The sequence below is a fragment of the Siphateles boraxobius genome, unplaced genomic scaffold (genome assembly GCF_051911475.1).
Source record: "Siphateles boraxobius isolate OS27281-9 unplaced genomic scaffold, OSU_SipBor_1 48, whole genome shotgun sequence".
Taxonomy (NCBI): Eukaryota; Metazoa; Chordata; class Actinopteri; order Cypriniformes; family Leuciscidae; genus Siphateles; species Siphateles boraxobius.
In genome coordinates, this window is record NW_027509119.1 from 9,676,174 (window position 1) to 9,692,903 (window position 16,730).

Here is a 16,730-nt window from a genome sequence, read left to right on the forward strand (position 1 = left end):
ATCAATTTAACCTTCTCAGGGAGGAAGTGGATATTCGCACAACCCCTGATCCTGGAGGCTTGTTAGGCCCTGATCTGCCTTCCGAAATGCTGGAGAATGTGTCCAATATCTCAGTGGCCCATGCTCCAGATCCTGTTCGAGGTATGATTGAGCCCAAGTTGCAGAAATTGCAAGATTCAGATGACATTGAACATTTTCTCACCACTTTTGAACGAATTTCTCTAGCCTGTAAGTGGGCAAGAAGTGAGTGGGCCCTTCGGTTAGTTCCCTTATTGACTGGTAAGGCTAGAAGTGCCTATGTGCACATGGACAATGAGGAGACGTTGTACTATGACCATGTAAAATCTGCTATATTAAGCAAGTATGCCATTAATCCTGAAACTTACCGTAAAATATTCCGCTCATTAGAGATTGAGCCTGATGAGATTCCAAAAGAACTTTATGTACGACTTCGAGAACTTTATGAAAAATGGGTGCAACCCAGGGGGAAGACTGTAGAGGCTGTGGGGGAAGTGATTATTTTAAAGCAGTATTTGAGAATGCTTTCGCCAGAATTGCAGGTATGGGTAAGAGAACATAACCCTAGTACAGCTGTTCAGGCTGCTTCCTTGGCTGATGTTTTTGTAGCTGCTCGCTCTCGTTCCCAGGTTTGGGGTGCTGCTCAAAGGGGGAATAGGGAAAATAGGAGTTTGTCAACATTTGGTCGAGGTGAAGGTAGAAGTAATTTCTCTAGTAAGAAGCCTAAAGTCATAGATAATCAGTTCTCTAGGCCTCCACCTCAGTCTAGTCAGGTGCCCATTTGTTATTATTGTGGACAGGAAGGGCATACAAAGCCAATGTGTCTTAAGTTATCTGGTAAATGTGCCCTGGCAAAGAAAGAGACTGAATACCTTGGGTATGTCCTGGGAAATGGGGTCATCCGGCCACAAGTGGGGAAGGTGAAAGCTATTAAGTCCAAGAAACAGGTGAGGTCTTTTCTCGGATTGGTTGGGTGGTATCGTCGATTTGTGCCTAATTTTTCTTCTAGAGCTGCTGCACTTACAGATCTGATTAAAAAGAATGGTCCAAACCAGATTCAGTGGTCTGAGCAGGCCCAGAGAGCTTTCCAGGATATTCAAGGAGCTCTACAGGAAAGCCCAGTGTTGCACAGTCCTAGGTTTGATCAACCATTTGTTTTGCAGACAGATGCGTCAGGAGTTGGACTAGGAGCGGTGCTACTTCAGGGAGAAGTGGGAAACTATCACCCTGTGGCTTATATTAGCCGAAAACTGTTTCCTAGGGAAATGCGCTATTCCACTATTGAGAAGGAATGCTTAGCAGTGAAATGGGCCTTGGACTCTTTAAGATATTATCTCTTGGGCAGGCATTTCACTTTAGAGACTGACCATAGAGCACTCCAATGGTTGAAAAACATGAAGGACACAAATGCCAGGATAACCCGCTGGTACTTGTCGTTGCAACCCTATCAATTTACAATTCTCCACCGGCCAGGAAGAGAGAACCTTACGGCTGACTTCCTTTCCCGCCATGCGAGCGAGGAACCGGAGGTGGGGGAGATTGTGACAGGTGCGTAGCTCACCTTACATCTTTATTTCTATCATGATTTAATTTGGTTATTTTGAAGTTTAGTTTAACATGGTTTGTTGGTTTATTTAAATCCCCTTAGTATAAAAAACAAACACAGGACAGGTTAACAAGTTAACAGTTTATTAAAGTTTGAATGTATAGAAGGGTGCACACTACTTATATTCTTCTTTGCTGTTTAACTCTACCTGGGTCCTGGATTTCTCTGGACCATGGAGTGAACGGCCGCATTCCAGGAGTCGGCAAACAAAGGAAGAGGCGGGGCTTCAGCCTCCAAACTTGTGCTGTTCCAGAGGAAATTGAACTGTACCATCATGATCCGGTTCGGAGGGGGATATTTTATTTTATTTCATTCAGTTTAATTTTGTTTTGATTGTTTGGAACCGTTGTTGTATTGTGCTTCAAAACGTTGAGTGAATTATCTTAGGTACGATAACGTGTATATTTTGAGGTAAATCTTATTGTTGATTGGGGAAAAGTTTATTTTGATATTTACCTCTATTTTTGTTTGGTACATGCTAAGGAGTATATCTAGCAGTGGTGAAGGTATCAATGTAGTCAGGTTGTCATCGTGATCTGCTGACCTTAGTTGTTTTGTTTGTAGTTTTTTTTTTTTAACAGGGGAGTTTTATTTTTAGGCCTGGTTAATTTTTGTTAGTTTCAGTTAACTTCCACCTTAAGTCATTGATTTTTATAGAGACTTTACTTTGGGAATTATTTTCATTATATCTGCCCCTGTATATTATTTTTGGAAGAATAAATCTTTTCATTTGCTCACTACCTGTCCTGCCTGTTCTTGGCCACGCCCTTACAGACTGATCAACTCTTCACTGATTGGTCAGAATACCCAGTTTGTTGCGACTGATCTACTCTGCTCTGATTGTTCAGACGTCCCAGTCTGTTGTGATTTATCTACTCTGCTTTGATTTGTCAGACTGTCCAGTTTGTTGTGATTTATCTACTCTGCTCTGATTGGTCAAATGGCCCAGTCTGTTTCCGATTGGTATACCGCTTACAGCACATGTCAGAAACGAAACGCCTATTACCATATCTGAATTTAGGCTTCCTCAGCACTTGATACAGCAATACAGTGATCGTCTCTCAAAGAGTCTGAAAACGGTTTGTTCAAAGATTCAGTCACACTAACCCCCTCCTTTCCACGAGCCTGCTCTGCTATGAATGGTCAGATGGTAGTCTGTTGTGACAGATCTACTCTTCTCTGATTGGTGGGAATACCCAGTTTGTTGTGACAGATGTAGTCTTCAATGATTGGTCAGACGGCCCAGTCTGTTGTGATTGATCTACTCTACTCTGATTGGTCAGATGGCCCAGTGGGTTGTGATTGATCTACTCTGCCCTGATTGGTCAGATGGCCCACTCTGTTGTGATTGGTTTACATTTACAGCACGTGTCAGAAACGAAACACCTATTACCATATCTGAATTTTAGCTCAGAATTTTAGTGATATGAACAGTACAATGGCGAATAAATAATTTTTTCACATATCAATTTCAGCACAAGTCCTCCTTCCTTTGAAGTTAATGCCTCTTCCATTCTCAGCTACAACTACAGTTTTTGAGATTGGGTTAATGTATACGTTGCTCGCGGGCAGCCAATTAAGACCATAGGCTGTTATTAGTCCATACGTATTTAAATTTATGTTGTAGATCATGGTGATTAGAGCTTAGAAGGTGACTTTTAAATTTATCCTTTTATAATGCATTACCAAAGCCTTGATATAGACATGATTTCCACAGAGAGGTTTATTCTACGACAGAGTTTTGACATAGAAGATGGTTGTCACATGCAGGAGGGATTCTTTCCAGGAATCCTCATGTCCAGAATGTTAAGAAGGTGATGAGAGCAGCATGGGCTATGTAGACTCGACACCTTATTGTCATTAAGTACACTTTAAGAATTCTAAAAAGCCATTTATCACAGTAGGAGGATGAACAAATTCACCCTGTTTCACCAACAGTAGACCTAGCACTGCGGAAAGCACAAGTGCTGATAAATGACTCCTTAAATGCTACTTTTAACACACAACCTCCTGTCCTTCATAAAGGAATACCGTTGGCACACATATAGGCCACATGCTGCCCCATATCTAAGATCAGGAAGTGTATGCATGCTCAGCTCTATATCTGAGGCTGTGTGTGTGTGTGTGTGTGTGTGTGTGTGTGTGTGTGTGTGTGTGTGTGTGTGTGTGTGTGTGTGTGTGTGTGTGTGTGTGTGTGTGCGTGTGCGTGCGTGTGCGTGTGTGTGTGTGTGTGTGTATGTTTGTGTGTGTGTGTGTGTGTGTGTGTGTGTCTTTTTATACACTTGTACCACAGATGTCGCCATCATAAGAGTATTATCCAAAGTTGACATTCACACGTCATGGCTAACTGCTGCGGTGCACCCAATTTCCCAGGGACCAAATGGGGCGAAAAGACGCGTTGACCGCGTTTATTTTTAACACACCAGTTATATAGCAGCCCATCAACAGCCCAGTCATTTAAATGGTACAGCTCATGCACTATGTAAAGTAGGAGCCCGCTGAAGCATTACAATGGGCCCCTGCTGTAGCACGAGCAAAAAGGTTAACACAGCAGGGGGAATTAATGTCTTAATGACACTATAATGAATGTGGAAATATGGGTAAAATTAGGAAATATGTGTCAGTGAAGAGTAAGGAGACACAAATGCATTAATTATCACCCATGTGAGCGGAAGCTGGGAAAGACAGTCCGGTATAATGACAGCTATGAGAGTATGACGCATTACCTCTGGTATGTGAAGAGAGGTGGTGGGCTTTCGCATGTGTAAGAGTGATGGAAGTGTTAACTAAAGGGGTTCCTCTTCACATATTTCTTTCCAGTGATTCTCCAGATGTTCTCTATAAATTGCCTTTCATAAATCAACAATCTACAACTTCACTATGCACTCACACTCTTAAAAATAAAGGCTCTTTATTGACATACAGGTACAAGAAGACCTTTTAACATCCAATAAATCTTCCTATTGCACAAAAGTTTCTTCATGGTAAAAAGGTTTTTTTAGATTATTCAAATGGTCTTCACACTAAGAAAAAACTGCATGTTCACTTAAAGGGTCTTTCCGGAACACGAAATGGTTCTGCTATGAATCGATGCGTACGGCCGTCTGCCGGAAGCTAGTTATTTTAGTCGATAAAGTTTTAAATATGGATATTTTTCTTATACGAGAACCACTTATGCATCGCTTCACTTCAGAAGGCCTTTAACCCCCCAGAGATGTGTGGAGCACTTTTATCATGGATAGATGCACTTTTATGGACTTCAAAACAGAAACGCCCATTCACTGTCATTATAAAGCTTGGAAGAGCCAGGATATTTTTTAATACAACTCCGATTGTGTTCGTCTGACTCTGAAAAAAGATGTCATAAACACCTAGGCTGATTTGAGGGTGAGTAAATGTGCTTTTCTACACGCACCATCCGCATGGACACAAAAATTAGGCTGCATGCGGACAGTGTGTGCGGACGTCCCCGGACTGTCCTGATTACGTCACACGGATAGTGCGCTGGGCTTTACCCTACAGACTGTTGCATGGTTTTGACATGGTACTCCAGGGTAAGATGTTAACAAATCTTAAAATGTAAAATGTTAACAAACCTTACTGTAAATATTACCATTCAAAGAATGTAATTGTATTGCCATGGTACAAATGAATAGTTCAGCCATGAAACTCTAATCATGTACTGATTGATTGTTTCAATGTAACTTGCAGCCAATCGATTTAAAATAGCCATTACTACTTCCCTTTACAACCATGTTGCATCCAAACTCTATGCGCTATGCAAATTCTTAGTTATCCCTTCACCTCCCCAGCACCACCTGCCTAGATCTGCTATGGAGGGGAGGGGGGGGGGGGGGTCTCCCTCTGCCTCTCCCTCTCCCTCTCCCTCTCCCTCTCTCTAGCAACACCAGCATGTTTTCCTTAATTTTGTGTTCCGAGCATTTAGCAGAAGCAAATCATACCTGCTCTGCAGCAGCGTAGCAGATCTAGCCCACCAAGACCAAACCAATGTAGATGACATTTTCATTAATAAAATATTACATTAATAAACCATCCCTAGAGTTGTCATGACTGAACTAAAACTAGTAATTTGAACAAATTCTAACACTTCTAAAAGAATCTGTGCATGTTAATACTATTCTTTAATAATGAAATGCAGTAATTTTGTTTTGATTTAACCTCGACAGAACGCATCTCATCCCACTAATATCTAAAAAGTTTCAACGCATCATTAACGCATACAGTATAAAAGCCGAGGTGTAACCGCTGTAGTAAACATCAGCAAGAGATATTCAAGAGCTTTCATCATCAACCCACCCACAGTGCACATCAAAAAAGTGTTGAATTAAACAGACATCACAAAAGTGGAGTTACTTGTTTTATTTCTGTATCATTGAACACACATTCACACATAATGCTTGCTTTTATTTGCAATGTTTTACAGTAATTATTGATCACAATAATTGTTTCATTATTTTGATATAATTAATGGAGTGTGTGTGAGAGCATAATGTACAGTGTAGTGGTATTCTTGCATTAACTCTTTAATGTATTTCACAAAAACAACATGGCAACCCTGAAAGAGGTCTGCTGAGGAACAGCAGAGTGGAAGCCACCTGTCTCTTTCCGGCTCCAAGGTTTTACAGCTTTGTGGCCATATGCTGCTATAAAGACAGCGTAAGACACGAACAAGAAAAGCTTCCGGCTCTTTCTTCCTTACTCAAATCTCTGGACAGGCATCGTCTGTCAACATTTTGGTATCTGTATGCATTAGGTCAAGGGTTGGAAATACAGACATGCCATGCAGACACAACAAAAGCATGAGATAGCCATGTAAAACATGGGTGGCCTGTGGTTTTATGTTTCATTTGAGATAAATCACACCAGCTCAGCCAAAATAAATTCATACCATGCAAAAGATCAGAATACTTGTTTTAATAGTTTCTGTTTGTTGTTGTTCTAACATCTGAGATCTTCTAAAATTAGACTAGAAACTATGTGAACAGTAAATGCTTTATAAATATAAACAAAAAAACTCTTAAAACATCTAAAAAAACAACTAGTAGTAGTAGTAAATACTTGCAAATATGGCAGGAAATAATATATAATATATGTGTGTGTGTGTGTTTAATAGTGTAATTGTATTATTAGTAATAATGTATTATTAGTATTATTACATTCAAACTTGACAGGAATGTATAATAATAATAACAATATTAAATCTTTATTTATTTATGTGTATAATTGAATTAATTATTATAATTTTCATTATTATTATTATTATTATATTGCTTGCGAACATGGCAGGTAATAATAATACTTTTTTACATATTTTCATAATTGTGTTTATTATAATTATTATTAAGAACTTGCAAACATGGCAGGAAATAATAATTTACATTTCTTACTTTGTTGTTCTTATTATTATTGAATATTATTATGACTATTATAGTTATATAAAATATATAAAATAAACAAATATAGTATTTTACATAACATTTTTATTATTATTTCTACATCAACTATATAATACTCATTGTTTTTATCACCCTCTCCCCTTCCCCTATACGTAATACAGGTGAATTTGTCACAAAATAAAGCTGATATGACTTTAAGACTGTTTCGCTTTCCATCTGATACAACATTATCTGTGGCAAGACAGAAGAAGCTAATATCCTTTTCTGAGCAGGTACAGTTTAATGAAATCAGTGGAACCAGTGGAAATACAGTTTCAGAATAACCACATTGTACAAAATTGCACCAACAAACATTAGTTGTACATTCACGCCAATCAGCCACTCGAGGCCTCCAGTACAGGACAGTCCCTCTTCAAAGGTAATAAGTCTTCATATTGTGGCATGTCCATCCAGTTTGCCCCACACTGCTCTTGGGAACGCACACATGGACATGGTTAATAGGCTCTGTTAATGAGCCAGTCCTTTATTATCAATCTTGCGAGCGGAACTCCAGTTTATGAGAATAGCATGCTGTGGAACGCTCTGGGAGAAAACTTGCTATAATTGTTATGTACATATATGGAATGAGCATCCGCAGAGGAACAGCGGCGTTCCGCGCGTGAGAACAAGTGTCCTTGTGATATGGCGAGGGCTGCTAATTTAAACACACCCTCACACTATATGCAGATTCGATTCCAGGGCTTTCTTGAGGGGGAATGCCCTCTTTGTCCTTAACCACCTGGTCAAAATACTAACAGCTGACTCGCTTGTGACCTCCATAATGGCTATAAATCATATCTCACCTCTAGCAGATCCGTCTATCCTCCCTCCGCTCCATTCGGTGCACGCTAGGTGACATCTATAGGTATTTCATGACAGGATTATAACCAGTTTTACTCTCAATCTTTCTGAAAACAGTTTCAGGTGTTGTCCAAAAGAGGGATTTGCTTTGGTAATGTGACAAATGTCTTGTCATCTTACTTACCAGAACCTTAATAGCACATTCAACATATTAAAGAGAAACATGATTGATTAGACCATTAGACTATTGAAAACTAATGCCTCAATAAACCAAGTCAAACATGAAAATTCTGTTTTCCAAGGACTGATTTTCTGATGTGGAACACAAAGAAAGATGTTTGGAAGAAAGTTTTGTCAATATACTCTAAATTAACCCTTGTGAATGCAAATTACACTTTAGCATACTTTTAAAAATAGTGCTTATTATTGAAATCATATAAGAAGTGAAAAGTCAATGTTTTCGGACACAGATGCATATCACAATTAAATTAAACTGTATTATAGTTAAATAATATTTACAGTGCTTTTTGTGCCACTTAGGTAAGACTTAAGCACATGATTATGTACATAATATATGATACATAACTACTTCTATTGTCTTTAAATATGGTTCAGTACTGCCAAGCATTTATGGTAAACTAAAATATGTTTAATGCCACTTCCGTTGAAACTTGTATGTCATATATTTAAATATATTTGTAATTACACTTATAATAAAGAAGATGCAAGCTAGTACATTTAAAATATATTAACTTGAAATGTAATATCACATGACACACTGGAGTTAAAATTATAATCAAGTACTTACATGTGATTTAGTAGATTACACTTTATTTCGATAGTCACTTTAGACATTCTACTGATTATAAGTAACTTTTCAACTACATGTCAACTAACTATCATTAGAGTATTAGTAGAGTGTAGTAGACTGTCAGTAGATTGTTAGGTTATGGTTAGGTGTTAGGGTTCGGGTCAGGAGAACAAGTTGACTTGTAGTTGCTAAGTTACTTATAGTCAGTAGAATATCTGTTGGGGGAACAAAATAAAGTGTTAGCAGATATTAAGCAGACAGTCTACTTATACTCTAATGTCAGTTAGTTGGCATGTAGCTGCAAAGTTACGTATAGTTAGTAGAATGTCTAAAGTGGACTATCGAAATAAAGTGTTGACCTTTAGTATGTTATCAACAAATCAAAATAAGTGTATTTCTTTAAAGCATGACAAAAGATTCTTAAAACAATAATTGAACTTTATTGATTTATGATTTTTACCTATTTTGTTCCACAGAAGAAAGTCGTACAGGTCTGGAACGGGTGAGTAAATGATGACAGAATTTTCATTTTCATTTTATTTCCAGGTGAAAATGGAGCCCTGACGCAGCTTCAGCTCAATGAACACACTTCATCGCTCAAATAAAGCCTTATACAAATGAAAAAGAAAATGATGTTCCACTTGAAATGCTTTACCTTGCGTTGAAAGACAACCTCCTACACAACAAATCAGCTCTGCTTGCTTATAAACAAGACAAGACCAACCGTAGGTGCCTCTTTAGCGCCGTTGCCAAAATTACAAGCAAGCATTAATCAGTAAATGTCAGCTTATCCACATCTTGCCGAAATAATGACTTAATGAACGCTGGAATTATCACTGTCAGTTTGTGCATGTCATCAAGCCCTTTCGAATAACACATCTCAGGGTGCTCTAGTTTTTAGCGTAACATTGATACACTACCAGTCAAAAGTTTTGGATCAGTAAGATTTTGAATGTTTTTAATAGGAGTCTCCTCTGCTCACAAAGGCTGCATTTATTTGATTAAAAATATATATTAAAAAAACAGTAATATTGTGAAATATTATTACAACAGCTGTTTTTTTATGTGAATATAGTAAAGTGTAATTTATTCCTGTGAACAAAGCTGAATTGGATTATTTGATTAATAGAAAGTTCAAAGGAACAGCATTAATCTGAAATAGAAAGCTTTTGTAACATTAAACACTACCGTTCAAAAGTTTAGGGTTTTTATTTTTGGGGGAAATAAAATAAATCAATACTTTTATTCATCAAGGATGAATTAAATTGATCAAAGTTACAGTAAAGACATGTATTATGTTACCAATTATTCTATTTCATATAAATACTATTCTTTTGATCCTTCTATTCATCAAAGAACCCTGAAATAAAAATGTACACAACTGTTTTCAACTGATAATAATAATGTTTTTTTAGCATCAAATCCGCATAATTTCTGAAGGATCATGTGACACTTAAGACTGGAGTAATGATCATAGGAATAGTAGTAGTAAAATCTTTATTTGTCCCTTTACAGGGCAATTTAAGTAGCTTCAACTTCACAAACATAAAAATTTTATAAAACAAAAAATAAAAAAAAGACAGCATAACATCACAAAAACATCACAAAACCTCGGGCATTTATTGAATAAATTACATTGTAAAATACTGTATATTAAAATATAAAACATTTTAAATTGTCATAATATTTAACAATATTACTGTTTTTAAATCAAATAAATGCAGTCTTGGTCAGCATAAGAGACTTTTTTAAAAAAAACATTCAAAATCTTACCAATCCAAAACGTTTGACTGGTAGTGTATAAAAACCACTGAATGAGTAAACGCTGATATTTGAAGCCTCTGGTTTTTTATGGCACAGTAGCAATGACCTTACAGGGATTTGTAAAGGACATCATGTATTTAGCTCTGTTAAATTTCCTGTATGTTTAATTAAAAAGCGCAGAAAGGCCTCTTGCTGGCGACATGGGCTCCTGCAGACTGACATGAACCTTCACTACCTGCGTTCCCTTCCTACAGACCCCAACGTTGTGTCTCCGTCTCGGGCACAGGAAACTCGCAGAAGCGGCATGTGATGTCTCTCATTACTTCTTATCTCACTGCATCAGCTGCGACAAGCAGGAGCCTGCTGCGAGTTCCCTGTTATGTCAAACTTGTAACCTGTCAAAACCAGAGCCAAGATGGCGTCCGCTGGTCCGGACAGCCAGGCAGGCGGTTTCTCCAGCTTTTATTGAGAGTGGCAGAAGCTGAAGAAAGAGAGCGAGAGAGAACCGCGAGGGTGCGTTTGTGTCGTAGCCACGGGGGGATTTTCAGCGTCAACAGCAATTACAGCTGACGTGACACATACAGCGCTCCTCCGGGATTGACAAAAGCAACAAATTGACTTGGAAAAAATGGCCAAAAAATTCATGCAATTTCATCTCGCTGCGATCTTGACACCCGCCGTACGCATTCCTACCCTAATAAACCTAGTGTATCCCTCGTGCCGTAAAGTGTGACAGTTTGCATGGAGCACGGTAAATCTTTGACGAGCGGAACGCAGGAGGTAAGTAATGACTATATCGCATGCTTGTGAAACTTACATGACAAACGTAACCGCTGGCTAGCCGTACCATATAAATGTCTCCCAAAAGTCCTCAAGGAATGCATAAGACAGATGTTACATGAATGCTTCTATAACACACACACACCAGCCAGAGAGCAAATGATAAAGATGACTTTCTCAGCTAAGCATTAGTGTTGCCTCAAGCATTAAGCACAATAGCTTCCTATCCAGAAACATTATTCCTGACAGCTGCTGGAACCTTTTTTATTCACACACACACTCAAACACTGACTCTCAGGATCCAAGTGGATGTAGATTCACTGACATATGAACCCTTCATGATTTTAGGGTTAAAGCTCCAAACAGCCCTCTCTAAACACAGAGGACTCCCTATAGACACTTAGACCATGAACTACATCTAACACTGAACTTTCCCCTGGTGGTGGTTGGGGTTGGAGGTTGGATTCTCCAACCTACTGTATATCAGCACCCTGTCATGTGACGTATGTTCGTTTCAAAAGAACAGATGCACTTGCTTTGTCTCTATAGCTGGCAAGCATTTTTGACTCAGAAATCTAATGGCACTATGTATGTTAGCAGCAATAAGGCTTCCATAGGAGGGAAAGAATACAAGCCTAAATAGAGGCATATTTAAAATAAAATAAAAAAAGTGTGGTCGTTTCATCTGACCTGCGGCCATATGTCTTGGACACTCGGGTGAAAAGAGGGGCGGAGCTGTCAACTGATCACCACCTGGTGGTGAGTTGGATCCAATGGCGGGGGAGGAGGCTGGACAGACTCGGCAGACCCAAGCATACTGTAAGGGTTTGCTGGGAACGTTTGGCCGAGTCTCCTGTCAGAGAGATCTTCAAATCCCACCTCCGGCGGAGCCACTACCGGATTCCAAGGGAGGCTGGAGATATTGAGTCTGAGTGGACCATGTTCTCCACCTCCATTGTCGAAGCGGCTGCTCGAAGATGTGGCCGTAAGGTCTCCGGTGCCTGTCGAGGCGGCAATCCCCGAACACGGTGGTGGACACCGGAAGTAAAGGATGCCGTCAAGCTGAAGAAGGAGTCCTATCGGGCCTTGTTGGCTTGTGGGACTCCTGAGGCAGCTGACAGGTACCGGCAGGCCAAGCGGACTGCAGCCCGGGTGGTTGTGGAGGCAAAAACTCGGGCCTGGGAGGAGTTCGGTGAGGCCATGGAGAAGGACTATCGGCTGGCCTCGAAGAGATTCTGGCAAACTGCCCAGCGCCTCAGGAGAGGGAAACAATGCCCTACCAACGCTGTTTACAGTGGAGGTGGGCGGCTGTTGACCTCAACTGGGGATGTCGTCGGACGGTGGAAGGAATACTTCAAGGATCTCCTCAATCCCGCCGTCACGTCTTCTATTGAGGAAGCAAAGGCTGAGGGCTCAGAGGTGGACTCGTCCATCACCCTAGCTGAGGTCACCGAGGTAGTCAAGAAACTCCGCGTTGCCAAGGCACCGGGGGTGGATGAGATCCGCTCTGAGTACCTCAAGTCTCTGGATGTTGTGGGGCTGTCTTGGCTGAGACGCCTCTGCAGCATCGCGTGGCGGTCGGGGACAGTGCCTCTGGGATGGCAGACAGGGGTGGTGGTCCCTCTTTTTAAGAAGGGGGATCGGAGGGTGTGTTCTAACTACAGGGGGATCACACTTCTCAGCCTCCCTGGGAAAGTCTATGCCAGGGTACTGGAGAGGAGAATACGGCCGATAGTGGAACCTCGGATTCAGGAGGAACAGTGCGGTTTTCGTCCGAGCCGTGGAACACTGGACCAGCTCTATACTCTCTACAGGGTGCTGGAGGGTTCACTGGAGTTTGCCCAACCAGTCCACATGGCTTTGTGGATTTGGAGAAGGCATTCGACTGTGTCCCTCGCGGCGGCCTGTGGAGTGTGCTCCGGGAGTATGGGGTCCGGGGTCCTTTGCTAAGGGCTGTCCGGTCCCTGTATGACCGAAGCAGGAGCTTGGTTCGCATTGCCGGTAGTAAGTCAGACTTCTTCCCGGTGCATGTTGGACTCCGGCAGGGCTGCCCTTTGTCGCCGGTTCTGTTCATAGTTTTTATGGACAGAATTTCTAGGCGCAGCCAGGGGCCGGAGGGTGTCAGGTTTGGGGACCACGCGATTTCATCTCTGCTTTTTGCGGATGATGTTGTCGTGTTGGCCCCTTCACACCAGGACCTTCAGCATGCACTGGGACGGTTTGCAGCCGAGTGTGAAGCGGCTGGGATGAAAATCAGCACCTCCAAATCCGAGGCCATGGTCCTCAGTCGGAAAAGGGTGGTTTGCTCACTTCAGGTTGGTGGAGAGATCCTTCCTCAAGTGGAGGAGTTTAAGTATCTTGGGGTTTTGTTCACGAATGAGGGAAGGATGGAACGGGAGATTAACAGACGGATCGGTGCAGCTTCTGCAGTAATGCGGTCGATGTACCGGTCTGTTGTGGTGAAGAAGGAGCTGAGCCGTAAGGCAAAGCTCTCGATTTACCGGTCAATCTATGTTCCTACTCTCACCTATGGTTATGAGCTTTGGGTCATGACCGAAAGGACAAGATCCCAGATACAGGTGGCTGAAATGAGCTTTCTCCGCAGGGTGGCTGGGTGATCCCTTAGAGATAGGGCGAGAAGCTCGGTCACTCGGGAGGAGCTCAGAGTAGAGTCGCTGCTCCTCCACATCGAGAGGGGTCAGCTGAGGTGGCTCGGGCATCTGTTCCGGATGCCTCCTGGACGCCTTCCCAAGGAGGTGTTCCGGGCACGTCCCACTGGGAGGAGACCCCGGGGAAGACTTAGGACACGCTGGAGAGACTATGTCTCCCGGCTGGCCTGGGAACGCCTCGGTGTCCCCACGGAAGAGCTGGAGGAAGTGTCTAGGGAGAGGGAAGTCTGGGCATCTCTGCTTAGACGGCTGCCCCCGCGACCCGGCCCCGGATAGGCGGAAGAAAATGGATGGATAGATAAAAAATCAATCAATTAAATTAAATTAAAATAGTGGAGGAAATAGTCATTATTACAAGATGCAGATATAAATAAACGCTTATTTAAAATATGCTTATATTTTGTAATTTCAGCATATATTAATTCATATTGAATAGAGTAATCTGTTTGTACTATGCGCCAGCAATTAGACCTCTGGAGGGAAAAAATATAGACCTAAATAGATGCACATTTACAATAAAATAGGTGATTAGATCATAATCGAACTGTTACAGGAATGCTTATTTTGTAACTTATGTTGTAATTAATAAGCTTAAACCAGGTACAGCATATTAATGGTATCTTCAGTAGAGAAATATGTACTATGTTCTAGTAGTAATTAGGCTTCTATGGTAAAGAGGCATATTTAAAATAAAATGTATTTACCAACCATTGTCAATATGAAACAGATAACTTTTCATTAAGTTTGAAACATTTTAAAGAAGTGTATTATGTGTTCCTATAGTATAGTGAGTTCTGAGTTAAAATGAAGATAAAAACATATACCTAAATTATGTTTACAATAAATGAATAACATTCAGTGAATTTAGTTGTGGATTTTGAGCTGAATACTTAATTTCACTCTTGTTAATATATATTCTATACAAGTATATGCATCATGCAAAAAAAAAAAAAAAAAAAAATTCTATTGAACAGTTCTGGTCAAAGAGGGTGACCGTCAGGGTAAATTATGCGATCAGGAGTTGTGTAAGCGTATACACGACTGTATCGACTTTGCACATGGGTTACACTGGCTGGTTAACCCGAATACAATGAACTAGCAAATTTATGAAGAAAAGACCAGCATGTACCAAATATATCAATATGATGCACTCAAATGTACGAGGAATGACAAGTGTCTGACAAGCTGTTTTGAGTCTCTAAAAAGGCATCACGCATTCAAAGAATGATAGTTCTTTGTCACTTTAATACCTTATAGAATTACAGCGATGCCTGTGTTCTTCGTAAGCCAGCATTTGGTCTGACAAAACATCTTTTTTGGTTTAGTTCATCTGTGCTCATCATAAATAAATAATGCTTCATTTTCATTTCCTCTCTAATCTCATAGGAAAATGAATGTTGATGGCTTGAGGAATTTCCATCAATATTTCCTCTTCATGAAAGTGTATTTTTCTCTATCTTTAAACTCAAGACAAGTAAATTAATTCAGTAATGCTTTGCTAGAGGTAAATGGGAATAAGCATCCCTTTACAGTTAAATCAACACAAGGAAGATGTGTCCCATCTCTGTTTCTTCATACGGACAGGCCTGTATTCCCCATTTCCCTGGAGACTTCTGCAATGAAGCGACGGCATCTTCATTTTGACTGGTGACTAATGTAGCGTGAAAATTCAATCCCCTATTTCAATACAGAGACATGTGAAAGCCATCAGATGAAGAAATAAAACTGTACCATGCTAATCTGAGCCCATAAACATGTGAGGGTAATAAGTCACTGTCTTACTAATGTAAAATAAAGAAGTGAAAAACTCAGGGATATTTAGGCTAATTGGTGGAGAACGCAGGCAAGAAAAGAATTTATTAATGGAAGGGCTTGAGGTGGCAGTGAACAATGGTCTCAAAGTGAGTACAGCCTAACAAACCCACACATATGCATGCATAAAAGCACAAAGCTATGGTGCATATACTTTAAAGCAGGTGTGCCCAACCCTGCTCCTGCCGATCGAATGTCCTGCACAGTTCCTCTCCAACCCTAATCAAACACACCTGAAGCAACCAATTAAGGTCTTCAGGATCTGAAGCAACCAATTAAGGTCTTCAGGATCACTTGAAAATTAAAGGCAGGTGTGTTTAATTAGGGTTGGAGATAAACTGTGCAGGACAGTCGATCGGCAGGAGCAGGGTTGGGCACCCCTGCTTTAAAGGGTTAGTTCACTCAAAAAATGAAAATTCTGTAATTATTTACTCACTCTTGTGTTATTCCAACTGCTATCCTGGAAACTTTAAAGGGATATACTTAAGCACAAACTGAATGTAAAGTTTAAAGTTGTAAAAGTAAATTGCAATTAAAGTGAAGTGTATTATAGATCACATTTATGAAAAGCAATTAGCTGAACTTTAAAGTGCTTTTTTGATCCATTTAAATACTGTACGTCTAATTTCAAAATTATCAAAATTTATTTCCATTTGGAAATAAAAAAAGCTTTTTTTAAATGTGACATTGATACAATGTACACGGTTTAAAGTGTACTTAACTCTTTCCCCGCCAGCGTTTTTTTTTTTTTTTTTAAGTTGCCAGACACCGCCAACGATGATCAAGACAGATGGAGTAGATCGAGTCCATCAACACCCCTAATGCTTGCACAGTCCTATAGCTCGTCCTGGGTCGACATTAGGAACATTAGGAATTTTTTATTTCTATGCTGTCTAATGTTGGTGAGTGCATTATTTCACATATAATTACATTTGATTTCACATATTGTTTCTGTGTCTTCGCATGTGTTGATCAGGAGATTCAGAACTCTTTCAGAAGATGCGTAATAGCTC